Here is a 16,273-nt window from a genome sequence, read left to right on the forward strand (position 1 = left end):
CTGAAGAATAGCCTGAGAAAATTACTGAAACAGAAAAACTAATCATCCTACAATTCAGCACATGCTGTCAGGAATGAATGTTACAACATTCAGTTTGACAACCAGAACATATACCTCATGCTGATTCAGTTATGTCCCTGAAAACCGATTGTGCTAAATTTGTTGTACTGTAAAAGACTAACCAGTCTCTACTTCAGTATCAGCATACATGACTAACTGTCAAGACATCCAGTTTGACAGTTTCACAATGATCCTTTGCCCAGGTCTGTTATCCTCTTGATAACCAGACTGAAATAAATACTGAACTGAAGCAGAAAAACCAACCAGCCTATTATTCAGTATATGTTGTTAATGATGAATGTCAAAACATTCTGATTGATATTCAAACAGGAGGCTATGTATCAGGTCTGTTATTATCTTGATAAGCAGACTGAAATACAAGCTGAGTTATGGCAGACAGGATTATAACATGCAGAAGGTAAACAAACACAGGAAATTGTTAACCCAGTTCGGTGCAACATCACCTACTCTGGGGGCATACCAAGCCAGGAAGAAGATCCACTATCAGCAGTATTAATTCAGAGTTAAACTCCCCCGTTTACAACTCTTCACTTAATCCCTACCCAATGCAATCTATACCTAGGAACTCCTAGATAGAAACCTCCAGTTTCCATTCCTATCACTACAAATATAATGTAATGTTAAAACAACTTGAACATGCTTCACAGCTTCGTTCAAGACCATAACAACTCTTGCCTACAGGCTTTGAGTTATAAATACTCTCAGCTTTGAACAATGAGAAACACATGGTAATCTTCCCACAGGTTGGGAGGTTTACCTCACACACACCCCTAATTTTTCAATCTATGAGGCTTACAAAACCTAGGTTACAATATGCTATTTATAACCTAAACACCCAACTGGATTTGGGCCTTGAGAAATCGCAGCAAACTTCTTCTTTGCTGTTACAAAGTCAGCAGAAAATTTCTGCTACAAATAAGGTCTTCAAGATTTTAGTTCCTAAAATCTCTCCATATATATCTCCATATTTAGAGCCTATATATTCTGATTGAGTCTTTAAGACCTCCACATGGAAGTTAGGATATTCACCAAATATCCTCACTAATCCTAGAATATATACTGAATTAATTAATTCAGTTTTCTACACATATGCGATGTCACAGGCATGATGTCGTGACATCGTACATGACATGTTGGTCCAGATGTTGAACTTCTTCAACCCAACATATTAAAACAACAGAGATGATTACATTATTTATTTTACAAAATTAATGCCAATCCTAAGGTATTAACAATCTCCCCCGCTTGGATGGGGTGTCGAGGTACCCCGCTTTGTATTCGTCTGCCGATAAATAGTTGGATGATTGGCTCCTCCAGGGATGTAGCTTGAGGGTGACTGTTGACACTTTAGGCTCGTTGAGTTTCTCCGTATAATACTTTAGGCTCGTCGAACCTCTACTATTTGATCTGGCTTGAGGAGGCCCCGATGCATCAAGTGGAAATCTTGTGGTACCAATGGAAGGCACCCCGATAATGGATTGTCACCCGACATTAACTATGAACTTCCGGTCTTCTGGAACCATTAACTATGAATTATGGTATCTTATGTTGTCGCCACCTTAGGTACACCGATAGTGGTGTGAAATATGAGCGACATTAGATTGAAGTATGGATTGCAAATCTCCGGTCCGACCTTCATGGAAATCGCCTTTTAGACCCCCGACGTAACCCTTGATCTGAATCCCAGATCCTTCCTTTTGATACTTTGCGGGTTTTCTGAGAGAACCAGATATCTAGGTTTTGGAAAATCACGGGTTTTCCTTTTGATACTCTGCGCTGGCTTCTAAAAGCTTCTCGATTATGAGATATGAGGAGGTTGTGAACAATGGAGTTGGAAGACTAATACAAATTCGTGGAAAGTGTATGAATCAGAGGTTAATTCGTCCTTAATTCGGTGATCTAAAGAGGTTGTGAACTGGTATATCATAAATTAAATCTAAAATCATGGAAAATGTAGGAATCAGAAGTTGATTTTCACAGGCGGCGCCATTGTTCCGTTCAGGAACTAGAAATGGATGCAGTTGGTAAACTGATGATCTTGAATGGTTGCTCAGATCTCCTTTACGACAGTGCGATGTAGACCTATATGGTTAACACTTCAACACCCAAGTCAGTTCAAGATTCATGACGAGTATATTGAAAAGTGAAGATTAGAGATTGTACCTTATTTTTAGCGTATGAATTGATTTTATACCTTAAATCAAGTGAAGTGAATTTGAGATGGATTGGGTCTTAGTCGATTGGGCGTTTGGCCTGTACATATCAGATATAATTAACTAAATCTAAATTTAAAGCCCTTAATTTAGTCAAATATTTTTCCTTTATTGTAAAAATTCAATTTCAAAGTTGTATAAAAAAATTCAATCTTATGATGGTTCTCGATTTACTTTAACATATATTTTCTTGAATTATGTAATCCATCATGTTTATACATCAGGACGAAATGATATAGTGGGGATAAAAGATAACACTTTTTAGGTATGGGCCCAAACTCCTCTTTCAAGCCTACTTACCATCTTTTTTTTGGACTCTTACTTTATTTCGTTGTTTGGTTTTTGCCTATAGTCCTAAAATGTATAGAAACAAATTTGATTCTAGATCTAAGAAATGTATCTACTTGGGTATTAAAGACGGTGTTAAAAGCCATATCCTTTTTGACTTACATAACAAACAAATTTTAATTTCAAGAGACACTATATTTTTTCCACACATTTTTCCACATGTTCCCTATAGCTATTCTTCCTATATTATTCCTTAACCTCTCAATAACCTTACAACCGGTGCCTATTCCTTAGACTACACTCACATGTACATTCTTGAACATACACTTGCCATTACTAACCACCTCTGAATCCTCTCCTTGCATACATAACCTTCATACTTCTTCCATTCTTTCCCCCATCAATGATCCCACCATTCAACAAACTTTAGCATTAAGAAAATCCACCATAATATCCAAACCTCCTACATACCTACACCTACGAGACTATCACTATACAATACTGCAATGTAAAACCGCTCCTTCAACTTATGGTTGCCCAAGTACCAACCACTCTTTACCCTTTCACAATCCTAACTGGTAATAAGTTGTACAAGGAGAACTTAAATCCCTTATTGATAACAACACTTGGGATTCAACCACTCTCCCTAAAAGAAAACTATTGGCTAAAATATTGCCTATATTCTCTCTAAGAGGGTGGCCTCCTTGTAGCCAAACCATCATCCACTCTAATGGATTCTGGAAACAAACTTACATCTGATTCTTACACTTTTCTATCTAATCATTAGTAAGATTTTGTACCCCACTCACTCTAGGCATGTGATTAATTTTTCTATTTGCATGGAGCGACTATCCATGACAAGGTTCAAATCAAGGTCAACAATACCAACCTCATATCAAAATCAATACAAAAGGAAGTCATAATAACCATACCATACTTTACAACAATCATATCAAAATCAACATCAACCATCTTAACCATATGAGAATGAGCATCAACAAATGCCTAAATAGAGATATAATAATCAGCCTCAACAACGACAACACCAAGGTCAAGGTCAGCCTCAACAACATCAACAACCAACGGAATCTTTCCAAATGAAGGATGCCTTGAGCCATTTCATGTATACAACATAGTACAACCTCAAAAACATTAAGTTGGTGTAAGAAACTTCCAATAAGGATAATGAAGCATCAATCATGAATTTAGAAAAATAAGTCACCAAATATCCAAATAATTGGCTCTAAATCTACTAAAAGTTATTAAGGAAATACAACAAATAATCTCAAGAAGAATGAGATATGATATTCTATAACTTTGAGAAAGAATAGGTTTGCTAAAATTGCAAGTGCACTGATCATAAGATTTCATTGGAGAAAATAGAGGTTAGAAGAAAGAATAAATTTGCTAATTACCAAGTGTTCTTCTATTGCATCTTTTAGATGGTTTCACTCGTCAGTTTCGTGCCTATGACATTTATGAAAGTTGTAGTACTTTGTCTTATCAACTTGTGTTCACTCTTTCAAGGCGAAGGGGCATTTCACCCTGACTTCCTTGAACTCGGTATTGGTGCATTCATGTAAGATTCTCTCCCTAGACGTGTCAATAAAGTGTACTGTAAGAGTCTAGGCCAAGGTCTTTTGTGTCTCTCCTTATCTTTACCTTCACGACGTTTGTTGTATCCTTGCTTGCCATTTCCATATTGCCTTATTTTTATCAACATCTTCAACTAAAAACTTCTCCCTATAATTAATGTAGGGTGGGTTCAAGTAAGAAGGAGACTCATAGTCTCTAGCTCCTCGAATCCTAGATTTTCTTTTAATATACAGTCCAGTCTTAATCCCTTTTCAAAAAGTCTCACGTTTTGCTGTTGTAAAGCATTCAAAATGTTCAGCATGAGTTTGTTTGCATCTAGTGTTCAAAGCGATGCTTAAAGTTGTTGAAGGTCATGTATCAATGGTTAAACTAAAGAGCGGGGAGGAGAAATTGATGTTGTTGTAAGTTCAGAATGCACAACCTAGGGGTGTGTGAATTAGGTTTTATGAAATTATCCTGTTATTTTTGAAAATAAATATCTCTTTTATTTTTCTTGTTTGATAATAATAGAAATGTAGAAAAATAAAGTGCAAAAAAATAAACAATATATATATATATATATATATATATATATATATATATATATATATATATATATATATATATATATATATATATATATATATATATATATATATATATATATATATATATATATATATATATATATATATATATATATATATATATATATATATATATATATCAATTCCTCTTCCCAAACAAGAGTACTCCGGCTCCCTCATACTCCGTGAGAGAATTTCACTATTATTAGATTTTTGTACATGTAATGTCCCATATCATTTTAAATGCTCTATTAATTGTCGGTTGTTGTCAGTTGTGACATATTGAGTTCCCGAATATTCTATTAGTTGTCAGTTAGGACAAATAGAGTATTAGTGGATTCACAGGAAATTAACTTTGCTCAATTATCTTGATGTGTAATAGTTGCTACAAGAAAGTACATTTGGTAATATTATTAAATGATAAATGGTTACTAAGGACACAATATCTCTTTAGATATTTATCTTCCCTCTCATTTGCCATTCATTTTCTATCTTGATGTTAGAAGAGAAAAGAGAAAGAAGAAAAAGAGAAGAATGAAAAAGAGGAAAAAGGATCGAAAGAGGAAGAATATAGTTTGCTTCATCAAGGATCATATTCAACTTTCATCATCTTCATCTTATCAAGGTGGGTTCTTAGATAGATATTTTGGATTGGGAAAATCCATGAATGGGAACTTAGGATTTATGTGTTTTACTTTGATCATGGATATTGATGTTGGTATGTTCTCTACTTGTTGTTTTGTATGATTCAAAGTGTTAACCTGTGATATTTGATGTTGTTGATGCAATATAATGTTATTTGATGATTTTTGTTGTCTTGTGTGCTTGTTTGTGCTGTTTCCATGTCATGATAATATTGAGTGTTCATTTTTTCCAACCTGTTTACTCTTTGCTACTGGCTCTATTTCGCAACTCTCGCTAGACGAGAGAACTGCTCGCTAAGTGAGCATATCAGTAATTGGAGCAGAAGATTTTATGTTATTATCGTTAGGCGAGAACATGCTTCGCTAAGCAAAATCTCGCTTGGAGTTGACTTTGTCATATTTCGCTTAGCGACTGCATTTCTCACTTAGCGAAATCTGCTGATATGAGAAATTCAACAATATCGAAAATAACATATCTTGAGTTTCGTAACTAAAAATGAGACGCGGTCGGATCCGTTTGCAAGCGAATTCAATGATATATCCTTTAATGAAGTAAAATCATGAATGTATGTTTATTAACGATTGATGATTAACGATGAACTCTTATGCTTATGTTATGAACAATGCCATGAAATGTTGTTTGTGTTGAATGCATAATAATTGGTTAAAACCTATGATGAAAAGTGAGGATAAATCTAGGTTTGTGACTAGTTGAATTAATTAGAAAGATAACTTAGGTTATGGTACTTAGCTTGGAATTATCGAATATAAGAGGTGCCTCAGTGTGCATCCATGAACGAGTAGTTGCTAGAGATGGATCGTTCCATTTACCAAAAGTGTCAGATGACATGAATGGTTAATGATGATCAGATTTTGAATTGAACCAGCCTGTATGGAAACACATTGTATATTGTGACTATGATTAATATGGTAATTGTGATATCAACCATGGTGATTGTGATATGGTTACATAGTGTTTAATGAGAATAATCGCGTGGTGATTGTTTTGACTAGTCATATATTCAGAAATTTCTCTTGATTGTTCATATCCAAAATGAGATACTTATGTAAATTATAATTGGGATGGGCACCCATGATTCATTCCTTACAATGGGTTTGAGTCCCAACTATGGATTGGATCCATGGATGAGAGGTGGACGCCTAAGTGGGTTTGAGTCATATACGGTGAAAGATACTCTAAGTGGGTTCGAGTCACATACGACCGATAGTTCTTGAAGTGAGTTTGAGTCCCATAAAGAACCAAAATCTACAAGAAAGTTGAATCATACGAACAAACCTGAACCGATCATTGCCCTAGACTTAAGTCTGGTCGGGGAATGATATTTCGTGCTTCCGAATAATGACTCTTTGAGTTTATGTGAACTCATGTTGTGTATTTTCCATACGAATCGTGAATTCCGTTAGATGCTTATGTACTTGTTTAATTGTGTAATATACACAAATAGGATGAAGTTGATTGGCTTAAGCTAAGAATCAATAAGAGATCCCTTTAGAGCCGAGTGGATCCATAAGATAGGGGAATTCATTGAGATTATTGTCACACTCCATTATTATTGTTGCTTTTCACGTGGTTCTTTGTAGGTTAGAGGCAATGATGAGCTTGTATGATGGTGTTTTTAAGACTTTCGTGATCTTCCACTGTTAATTATATGTAATAAGGATATTATACATAGATCTTAGTTTTTGATTAGGCACCATTGTATAACATGTGCCATAGCTGTTTTTTTATTTTGGACATGTATGTGTGTGTTTGTGTGTGTGTGTGTGTGTGTGTGTGTGTGTGTATATATATAGTGATGTCGTTAGGAACTTTTGTTGTATCAGTACCAATTAAAAATGTGTAGAATGTATTTTCTAGATGTATGTCATACGTGGTGTAGCAGTACAAGCCTACCACTAAGACTTCTCTTAAAATCTTCTAACAATAACAAAGAAGCAAATCACTTCCTTGATTTCCAACAACACTAACAACTATGGTGGAGTTTGAATCACCCCGATTCAAATGACTTTTTCAACAAATAGAAAGACAACCCTTCCTATTTTCAAAAACCTGTAGAAAGAATAACCATTTTCTTACAGACAAAAATTACCACACACTTGGTGAATAAATTACAACAAACTGATAAAAATGAGTATGTATAAGTCTTATACTAGGCTTGATAATATTGAGAGCTTTGTTTCTTTTCTGATATAATGAAAATTCAATCTTCTCCTTCAATAAACAAATCAATATGATATAAACATTTAAGTGCTCAAGTGTTTTCACTAAAAAAATTCACATGTGAATGCAAATTATGCAGGAAAAAGTTTCTCTGTTAGAATAATACTGACACTTGAAACAAATGAAAATTGTTCTTGGAGAAGGTGATTTTGAAATCAGAAATCTTTCTATTTATAATGCACCAAATACTTCTAGAAATGCAATGATACGGAATACCATAAGGAATACCATAGTTTTTTAGGTATGAAGTATGACCTTTTGCATTACAATAAAAACAAGTAGGTCTAAAAACATGATTCGTTATATTGACATAAAAGTTATTTCTATCTAGGGGTGTTCATGGGTGTGGGTCGACCCACGAACCCGGTGAATCAACCCAACTCAATCCATAAATTACCCAAACTCATTCATTTACGGGTATATCCAATCCAACCCATAACAACCCGTATAATTTTGGTTCGGGTATCAGGGTTGAATTTTGCAACTCGCAGACCCGTTGATCCAACCCATTGATGCGATTTTAGTAATTTCTTATTATTTTTATTATTATTTTAAATAAAAATATAAAATTAATATCTCACTAATAACCATAATTTTTCCAATTTTTTATCTCCACCAATACTACTACTAAACTAATGAGTTTACGTAATTCTATGATTAAATGTTGTTTCTTATTTTCTTTTGTATCATTTCTAACTTATGTATTTTATGGAAATAACGTGTCTTGTTTAATTTTATACTATTATAAAGTGTTATGTCGTGTTGATAAATTTTATTAGATATTATATGATGTATTTCATTGAATTTGAGTGTAATAGAAGAGTATGATTGTATTGAGTTGTGTTACATTTTTTAAACCGACAAAAAGAATCATAAAAGATATATTTTTCATTTGAAACACAATTCGCGAATCCAACCTAACCCGTTAATGAACGAGTCGGTTCGGGTCGGTTTTGACAATGAAATTACGGGTTAGACATTGGACCCAACCCATTGAAGTTTGAACGGGTTGGGTAACGGGTTAGACCAAACCCGGTCCAACCCAACCCGCGTACACCCCTATTTCTATTTATGATGATTTACAACATGTACTTTCTCTAATTCCTTATTGTTGAATTTTCTAGTAGTCTTTACAAAGATAGTTTGACTTGTACTAGGTTTATCAAAATTAGGAAATCCAAGTCTACATTTATTACTTGAATATCTTTAACTACTGAACACATTTCCTACACCAATTTGACCTTTTTTATATTTCTTGATCACTTGGTTTAATTCAACAATTTTAGATTCATGATCTTGACATTTATTGCATGTAGAATTTTTGACTTTTTATAATTCCACTTTTGTGTCGTTAGCCATGCTTTCTAGTTTTAAAATAGTTTTCTTTTGATTTGAACATTGTCTACAAAGTTTCAAAAATTCTTCATGTAATTCATGAAAAACATTTTGTAATTCATCATATGAAAGTCTATCATCAATTTCAAAATCATTAACCTCATGTTCTTCATCTCGTGAATGATGTGATGTCATCAATGCCTTGTTTGTGTGATATTCATCTGAAAATGAACTTATTTCATTGTTATGAGTGCACCTTTCTATTAGAATTGTTTTGTATGATGTCAAAACTAGGACAATTTAGCATTTATATATATTGGACGGTATTCTCTGAGTATAAATATGCATCTTAGTATTAGGTAAATTAGGAATGGTTTAGAAAAGGTTTCATGCATCAAAAACTAGGTTTTATATGAAAAATAGGTTTATGTGTCGACATATACATGCTATGAGTAGACACATGTGGATCATTTTTAAAGGATGTAGCATTCTGTTTTATGCGGCACATAGAGCATTGCAGGTCGACACGTAGAATAATAATTCTTCAATGAGTCCACACATACGAGTTATGAGTCGACACATGCAGGTGATTTTTAAAGCATGTAACGTCTGTTTGATGTGTCACCTGTATGAGTCGACACATACATCGAATGAGCCGACATATAAAGATGAAAATGGTGTCAGTGTGGATCAAAGTCTCTACAGAAGCATGATATGGAGTCTGCTATATCTCACAGCAAGCAGACCTGACATTGCTTTTGCTGTAGGTGTATGTGCTAGATATCAAGCTGAACCAAAGGTGAGTCACATAAACCAAGTGAAGAGGATCCTGAAATATGTCAATGGAACTAGTGACTATGGGATGCTATACACTCATGGATCTGAATTTGTGCTGTCTGGATATTTTGATGCTGATTGGGCTGGAAGTGTTGATGATAGGAAAAGCACATCAGGAGGATGCTTCTTCTTGGGGAACAATTTAATATCATGGTTTAGTAAGAAACAAAATTGTGTGTCTCTGTCTACTGCTGAAGCTGAATACATAGCAGCTGGAAGTAGTTTCTCTCAACTGGTGTGGATGAAACAAATGTTGACTGAATACAATGTCACGCAAGATGTCATGACATTGTACTGTGACAACCTGAGTGCTATAAACATTTCTAAGAATCCTATTCAGCACAGTAGGACAAAACATATTGATATCCGTCACCATTTTATTAGAGAACTCGTGGAGAATAAAATTGTAGCCCTAGAGCATGTTGCTATCGAAATGCAATTAGTTGATATTTTTATAAAGGCCTTGGATGCAAATCAATTTGAATTCCTAAGAGGGAAATTAGGGATTTGCATTTATGAAAATTTGTAGCAATTAATATGGAGTGGAAAAGGTAATCAAATTATTGTTTACTTTCTTAAAATAAAGCGCCCCCTTTTTGGTAAATCATCACCTAGTCTTGGAAATACCATCTATTACCTTTTCACATGCAACCTCACTACCTACTCCAACTTTTCCAACTCCTTGCTTCTTCCTCAAACTCCTCTGCTAGGGCAACCGAAATTTTTCCACAGAAACGTCAAGATGTCACAACATCAAACTCCATCTGGTTCAAAAACTACTAAGCTTACTCACAGGGATAACACTCCTTCCATGGACATTCACGATGGTGAGATTTTGGATGTGGTCCCTCTATCTGTTATTCCAGACGAAGCCCTTGACGATTCCTCTAGATTTGAGAAGGACATGGTTGCTGAAGGTTTGTGCTCTCTAGGGAAAACTGTGTCTGGTAAAGGAAAATCTATGATATTTATAACTGCCAATGCTTCCCATTCTGAGAAGCATGATGCTGCAAACAATATGATTGATCTAGAGGATGATAAGTCTGATGATCAAGAGGATAGCTTACTTCAAGACTTACAGCCTAGTGTGGCTAAGCGTATGAAGACTAGAAAAGGAAGATCTGTGGCTGAAATGATGTTAGCTAAAACTGCTAAGAAGACTGCTTGTGTTGGTCCTTCCAAATCTTGGTGCAAGGTTAATGTGAAGAAGAGGAAGGTTAGAGAAGTTTCTGAGTCTGAAGAAGATGTTGAGGAAGATGTCACTGACATCTCCCCTGTAAAGAGGACCACTGTGAAGAAGTCCCCTGGGAAAGTTTCTGTTTTGCATTTGGATAATATCTCTTTCCATCTTGAAGATGGAGCTGCCAAATGGAAATTTGTGATTCAAAGAAGGGTGGCTGTAGAGAGAGAGTTAGGGAAGGATGTTGTTGCAGTCAAAGAGGTCATGGACCTAATAAAGAATGTTGGGTTAATGAAGACTGTGACTGGGTTATCTCAGTGCTCTGAGGGATTGGTTAAGGAATTCGTTGTCAATATTCCGGAAGATATTGCTGATAAGAACAACAAGGACTTTTGAAAAGTATTTGTGAGAGGTAAGTGTATCACATTTTCTCCCACTGTCATTAACAATTTTCTGGGAAGAAGAGTAGAGGGTGCAGGTGAATTGGAAGCTACAGACAATGAGGTCTGTAGAGAAATTACAGCAAGGCATGTGAAAGGGTGGCCTATTAAAAAGCATCTTCCTGTTGGGAAGCTGACTATGAAGTATGCTATATTGCATAAAAAAGGATATGCAAATTGAGTGCCTACCAACCACATTTCCACAATTTCTAATACCCTTGGAAGATTTATCTTTGTTGTTGGAACCAAACTAAAATTTGACTATGGTAGATTTATGTTTGAACAAATTGTCAAGCATGCATCTACTAATGCAGTGAAACATCCTATAGCCTTTCCCTCTATGATTTGTGGGATTATCCCGAGTCAACACCTTGGGATTCTGAGTACTAATGACCTACCAAGTAGAAGAAAACCTGCTTTGTCAGTGCATTATAAACTGTTTGAAGGCAGTCATGTCGAAGACATTGTCATGACATCTGCTATGAAAAAGTCAGCCTCAAAAGTTGGACTTATTGCTGAGCTGAAAGAGACGTGTAAAGAGCTGGGTGAAGGGATAAGGGTAGCAACAGCTAGGAAGAAATCGTTGGGAGCCCTGATTGCAAACTTGGAACAAGCTGAAGGTGAGAATATTGAACATGCTAAGGAAGTTGAAGCCCACACCTCTAGTGAGAGGTCTGCAACTAATGATGAGACAAGTGGCAATTTTGTTTCTGATGCTGATGAAGCTTCAAGCTCAAGCTCCTCTGATTAGCTCCTTTGAATTTGCCCCCCATTGATGTGATGATTTTTATTTCTGTGTTGATGGATTTTCTGGATTTTGGCAGTTATGTTCTGCTGTTTTGATGTTTGTATCTCAGCTTGTTTAAAGCTATTTATGTACTTGGTTCTGTAACCCTTAACTTTTGACATTCTGGATTTTTGACTGAATAAACATTTATTTTGTCTCTTTGGTCTCTTTTGGATAAAAAGGGGGAGAAGTAGTTATAGCTATAGATGATGTTATAGATGATGTTGGATATGATGTTGGATGTTTGATACAAAGAGGGAGAAAAGAGGGAAGTGTTATGTCTGTGTAAAGCAGATTGGTGCTAGCTGAAGAGGGAGGTGGCGTGCTCTGAGCACAAGTGCCTGTGTGTTTACTAGTTGCTATTTTTGCTAGTATTGTTTGTATGTTTACTTCTGCTACTGAACTGATATTGTGATTGATTTCTTGTGAAACGTATGATCTGATGTATGTTTTAGCCAAAATTTGCCAAAGGGGGAGTTTGTTGGTTCTATGTGTTGGCATCAATTTTAGTAAAACTTAGAGTTATCACAAGTTGTCACACGTGTTGTCTTGACATGTGATATCAGTTTCCCGGTAATAAGAGATGTTTTCAGTTGTTCAAACGCCGCCAGGCATTTATTGTCGAAGATGAATTCGACGTCTTTCATCAATAAACCAGTCAGTGGTTTTGTGAATTTTGAGAAATCTTTAATGAATCGCTGGTAGAAACCGGTGTGTCCTAAGAAACTTCGTATTTATCTTACGGTTTTCGGAGGCTGGAGGTTTTCTATAACTTCTATTTTGGCCTTGTCGACTTCAATCCCCTTGTTGGATACTATGTGTCCGAGCACGATTCCTTGTCGGACCATGAAATGGCATTTTTCCTAGTTTAGCACTACGTTCACTTTTACGCATATTTTTAGTACCATTTCAAGATTTGATAAGCAACCTTCAAAGCTCTGTCCGCATACAGAGAAATCGTCCATGAAGACTTCCATGATGTCATCTATGAAATCTATGAAAATTGCCATCATGTATCTTTGGAATGTTGCAGGAGCGTTACACGGTCCGAATGGCATTCGTTGGTAGGCGAATGTACCATAGGGGCATGTGAAGGTCATTTTCTCTTGGTCGTCGGGATGAATAGGAATTTGGAAAAATCCCGAGTAACCGTCTAGGTAGCAGAAGTGAGAATGCTTAGCAATCTTTCAAGCATTTGATCGATAAAAGGTAAAGGAAAATAATCCTCCTGAGTGACTTTGTTTAATTTTCTATAATCAATACACATTCTACTTCCAGTAACCAATATTTGTGCTATAGATTATCCTTTTTCATTGTTAACAACTGTGACGCCTCTCTTCTTTGGTACGACATGTACTGGGCTGACCCATTGACTATCGGATATCGGGTAGATAGTACCTGCTTCTAACAACTTTTACACTTCTTTCTTTACCACATCACTCATAATGGGATTTATCCTTCTTTGATGTTCTCTAGAGGTCTTACTGTTTTCCTCTAGCATTATGCGATGCATGCATATGGAAGGGCTTATTCCTTTTAGATTTGAGATATTGTAGCCTAAAGCAGTTGGGTATTTTCTCAAAACGTGTAGAAGCTTTTCGGTCTCTATCTGCCCTAAGTCTTCATTTACGATTACAGGTCGCTCAAGTTCAGTGTCTAGGAATTCGTACCTTAGATTTTTGGGTAACATCTTAAGTTCTAGGGTTGGTTTCTTTGGGCAAGGCATATGATCAAGCGTTAGTGCTAAGCATTCACTTAGGTTGTCATCTCGGTATTCCTTACTTAATTTTTCATCTTCAAAAGTAGGAGGCCTTAGAATTTTAAGTATTTCGGAGTATGATGTTTGTTTATTCTCCATCTCTCTTATGCATTCGTCGATGACATCTAGTAGACAACATGTGTCGTCTATAGCTGGTGCCTTTAGGAATTGCGTCAAAATGAATTCGACTTTTTCCTCACCAACCTCAAAGGTTAACTTGCCTTTCTTAACATCTATGATAGCTCCGGCTGTAGCTAGGAATGGTCTTCCTAATATGATAGGGATGTTGGAATCCTCTTTTATATCCATGATTATAAAATCTGTAGGAACATAGAATTGTCCTATGTGCACCGGAACATTTTCTAGCATAACTACGGGAAATTTAACGGAACGATCTACAAGTTGTACAGACATCCTCGTAGGTCTTAGTCCTCCCATTTTTAGCCTTTCGCATATGGATAAGGGCATTAAACTAATACTAGCTCCTAAGTTGCATAGTGCTTTGTCGATGACAAACTTTCCGATTATGCAGGGTATGGAGAAACTACCTGGGTCTTTCAGGTTAGGAGGCATATTGTTTTGTATTATGGCGCTACACTTAGCAGTAAGTGTAACGGTTTCGTTATCCTCTATCTTCTTCTTGTTAGATAAGATTTCTTTGAGAAACTTAGCATATGAGGGCATCTGAGTTATGGCTTCTGTAAAGGGTATTGTGATATTCAATTGTTTTAGAAGCTCTACGAACTTTTTAAATTGCCCTACACTTTTAGATTTAAAAAGTCTTTGAGAATAAGGGATAGGGGGTTTATATGGTGGTGGAGGCACATAAGGTTCTTCTTTCTCTACGGCCTCTTCGTTTTTATCTTCCTCTTGTTCGTCTTCCTTCTCAGTTACCTTACCTGGGTCTTGATGCATGGATGGGTTTTGAGTTCTAGGGTCGGTCCGTCTAGTTCTATCCCACTTCGTAGTATGATAGCATTTGCGTGACCTTTTGCGTTTGGTTGCGGTTGTCCAGGAAATGTGCCTGCAAGAGCAGCGGTAGGTGCTTGTTGTTGAGCCACTTGTGAGATTTGTGTTTCCAACATTTTGTTATGGGTAGCTAATGCGTCTACCTTGTTTGCTAACTGCTTGATTTGCTCACTAGTGTGTATGTTTTGATTTAAGAAATCCTTATTTGTTTGAGCTTGGGTAGCTATAAAGTTTTCCATCATTATTTCTAAGTTTGATTTCCTAGGAGCATTTTGAGTATTTGTGGCAATTTTTTGATATCCTGGTGGTATGGCAGGTGCTTGATTAGGTGTATACAATGCATTATTGTTTTTGTATAAGAAGTTAGGATGGTTCTTCTAACCTGGGTTATAGGTATTTGAGTAGAGGTTTCCTTGAGCATAGTTCACCTGGTTTGTGGAAGTTCCTGTCAAGAGTTGACATTCTGGGGAAGTATGCCCTTGGACTCCGCATATCTCACAGTTTGGTGCTACGGCAGCCACGGTGGTTGCTGGTGTTATGGTCAAGTTGTCTATCTTCTGAGTCAGGGCATCTACCTTGGCGTTGACATGGTCAAGACTGCTTAATTCGTACATGTCGCCCTTCGGTTGAGGTTTTTCTACAGAGGTTCTTTCGCTTCCCCATTGGTAATGATTTTGGGTCATACTTTTAATGAGTTGATAGGCCTCGTTGTATGGTTTATCCATCAATGCACCACCTGCGGCGGCGTCTATTTTCAATCTTGTATTGTACAAGAGACTGTTATAAAAGGTGTGAATTATCAGTCATTCTTCTAGACCGTGATGTGGGCATAGCCTCATCATGTCTTTGTATCTCTCCCAAGCTTCAAAAAGTGATTCATTATCCTTTTGTTTAAACCCATTTATTTGGGCTCTTAGCATAGCCGTCTTGCTATGTGGGAAATATCGGGCTAAGAAGACTTTCTTCAACCTGTTCCACGTAGTGACAGAGTTGGATGGTAGTGACTGGATCCAAGATCTAGCTCTATCTCTTAATGAAAATGGAAAAAGATGGAGTCTTATAGCTTCTGAGCTGACACCATTTGCTTTCACTATGTCTGCATATTGCGAAAATATTGACAAGTGTATGTTCGGGTCCTCCGTGGGACTACCTGAAAACTAGTTTTGTTGTACGGATGACAACAGTAAGGGTTTTAGTTCGAAATTGTTGGCTTCGATTGTAGGGGCAACGATGTTGTTATGAGGTTCATCTTGTGAAGGGATTGCATAATACTTAAGAGGACGATTTTGCACATGTTCTGCCATCTCTGGTTGAACAAATGATGCAGAAGTAGGAA

General features: G+C 36.3%; 1 non-coding gene across 1 annotated transcript; it reads left to right on the top strand.

Annotated features, from left to right (window-relative positions):
• Window positions 1-15,750: 15,750 nt before the first annotated feature.
• Window positions 15,751-15,857, top strand: LOC127117009 (small nucleolar RNA R71). Its single transcript, XR_007801773.1, has one exon. It is a non-coding gene; the product is annotated as a small nucleolar RNA R71 (small nucleolar RNA).
• Window positions 15,858-16,273: the final 416 nt, after the last annotated feature.

This window comes from Lathyrus oleraceus, chromosome 1 (assembly GCF_024323335.1).
Source record: "Lathyrus oleraceus cultivar Zhongwan6 chromosome 1, CAAS_Psat_ZW6_1.0, whole genome shotgun sequence".
NCBI lineage: Eukaryota > Viridiplantae > Streptophyta > Magnoliopsida > Fabales > Fabaceae > Lathyrus > Lathyrus oleraceus.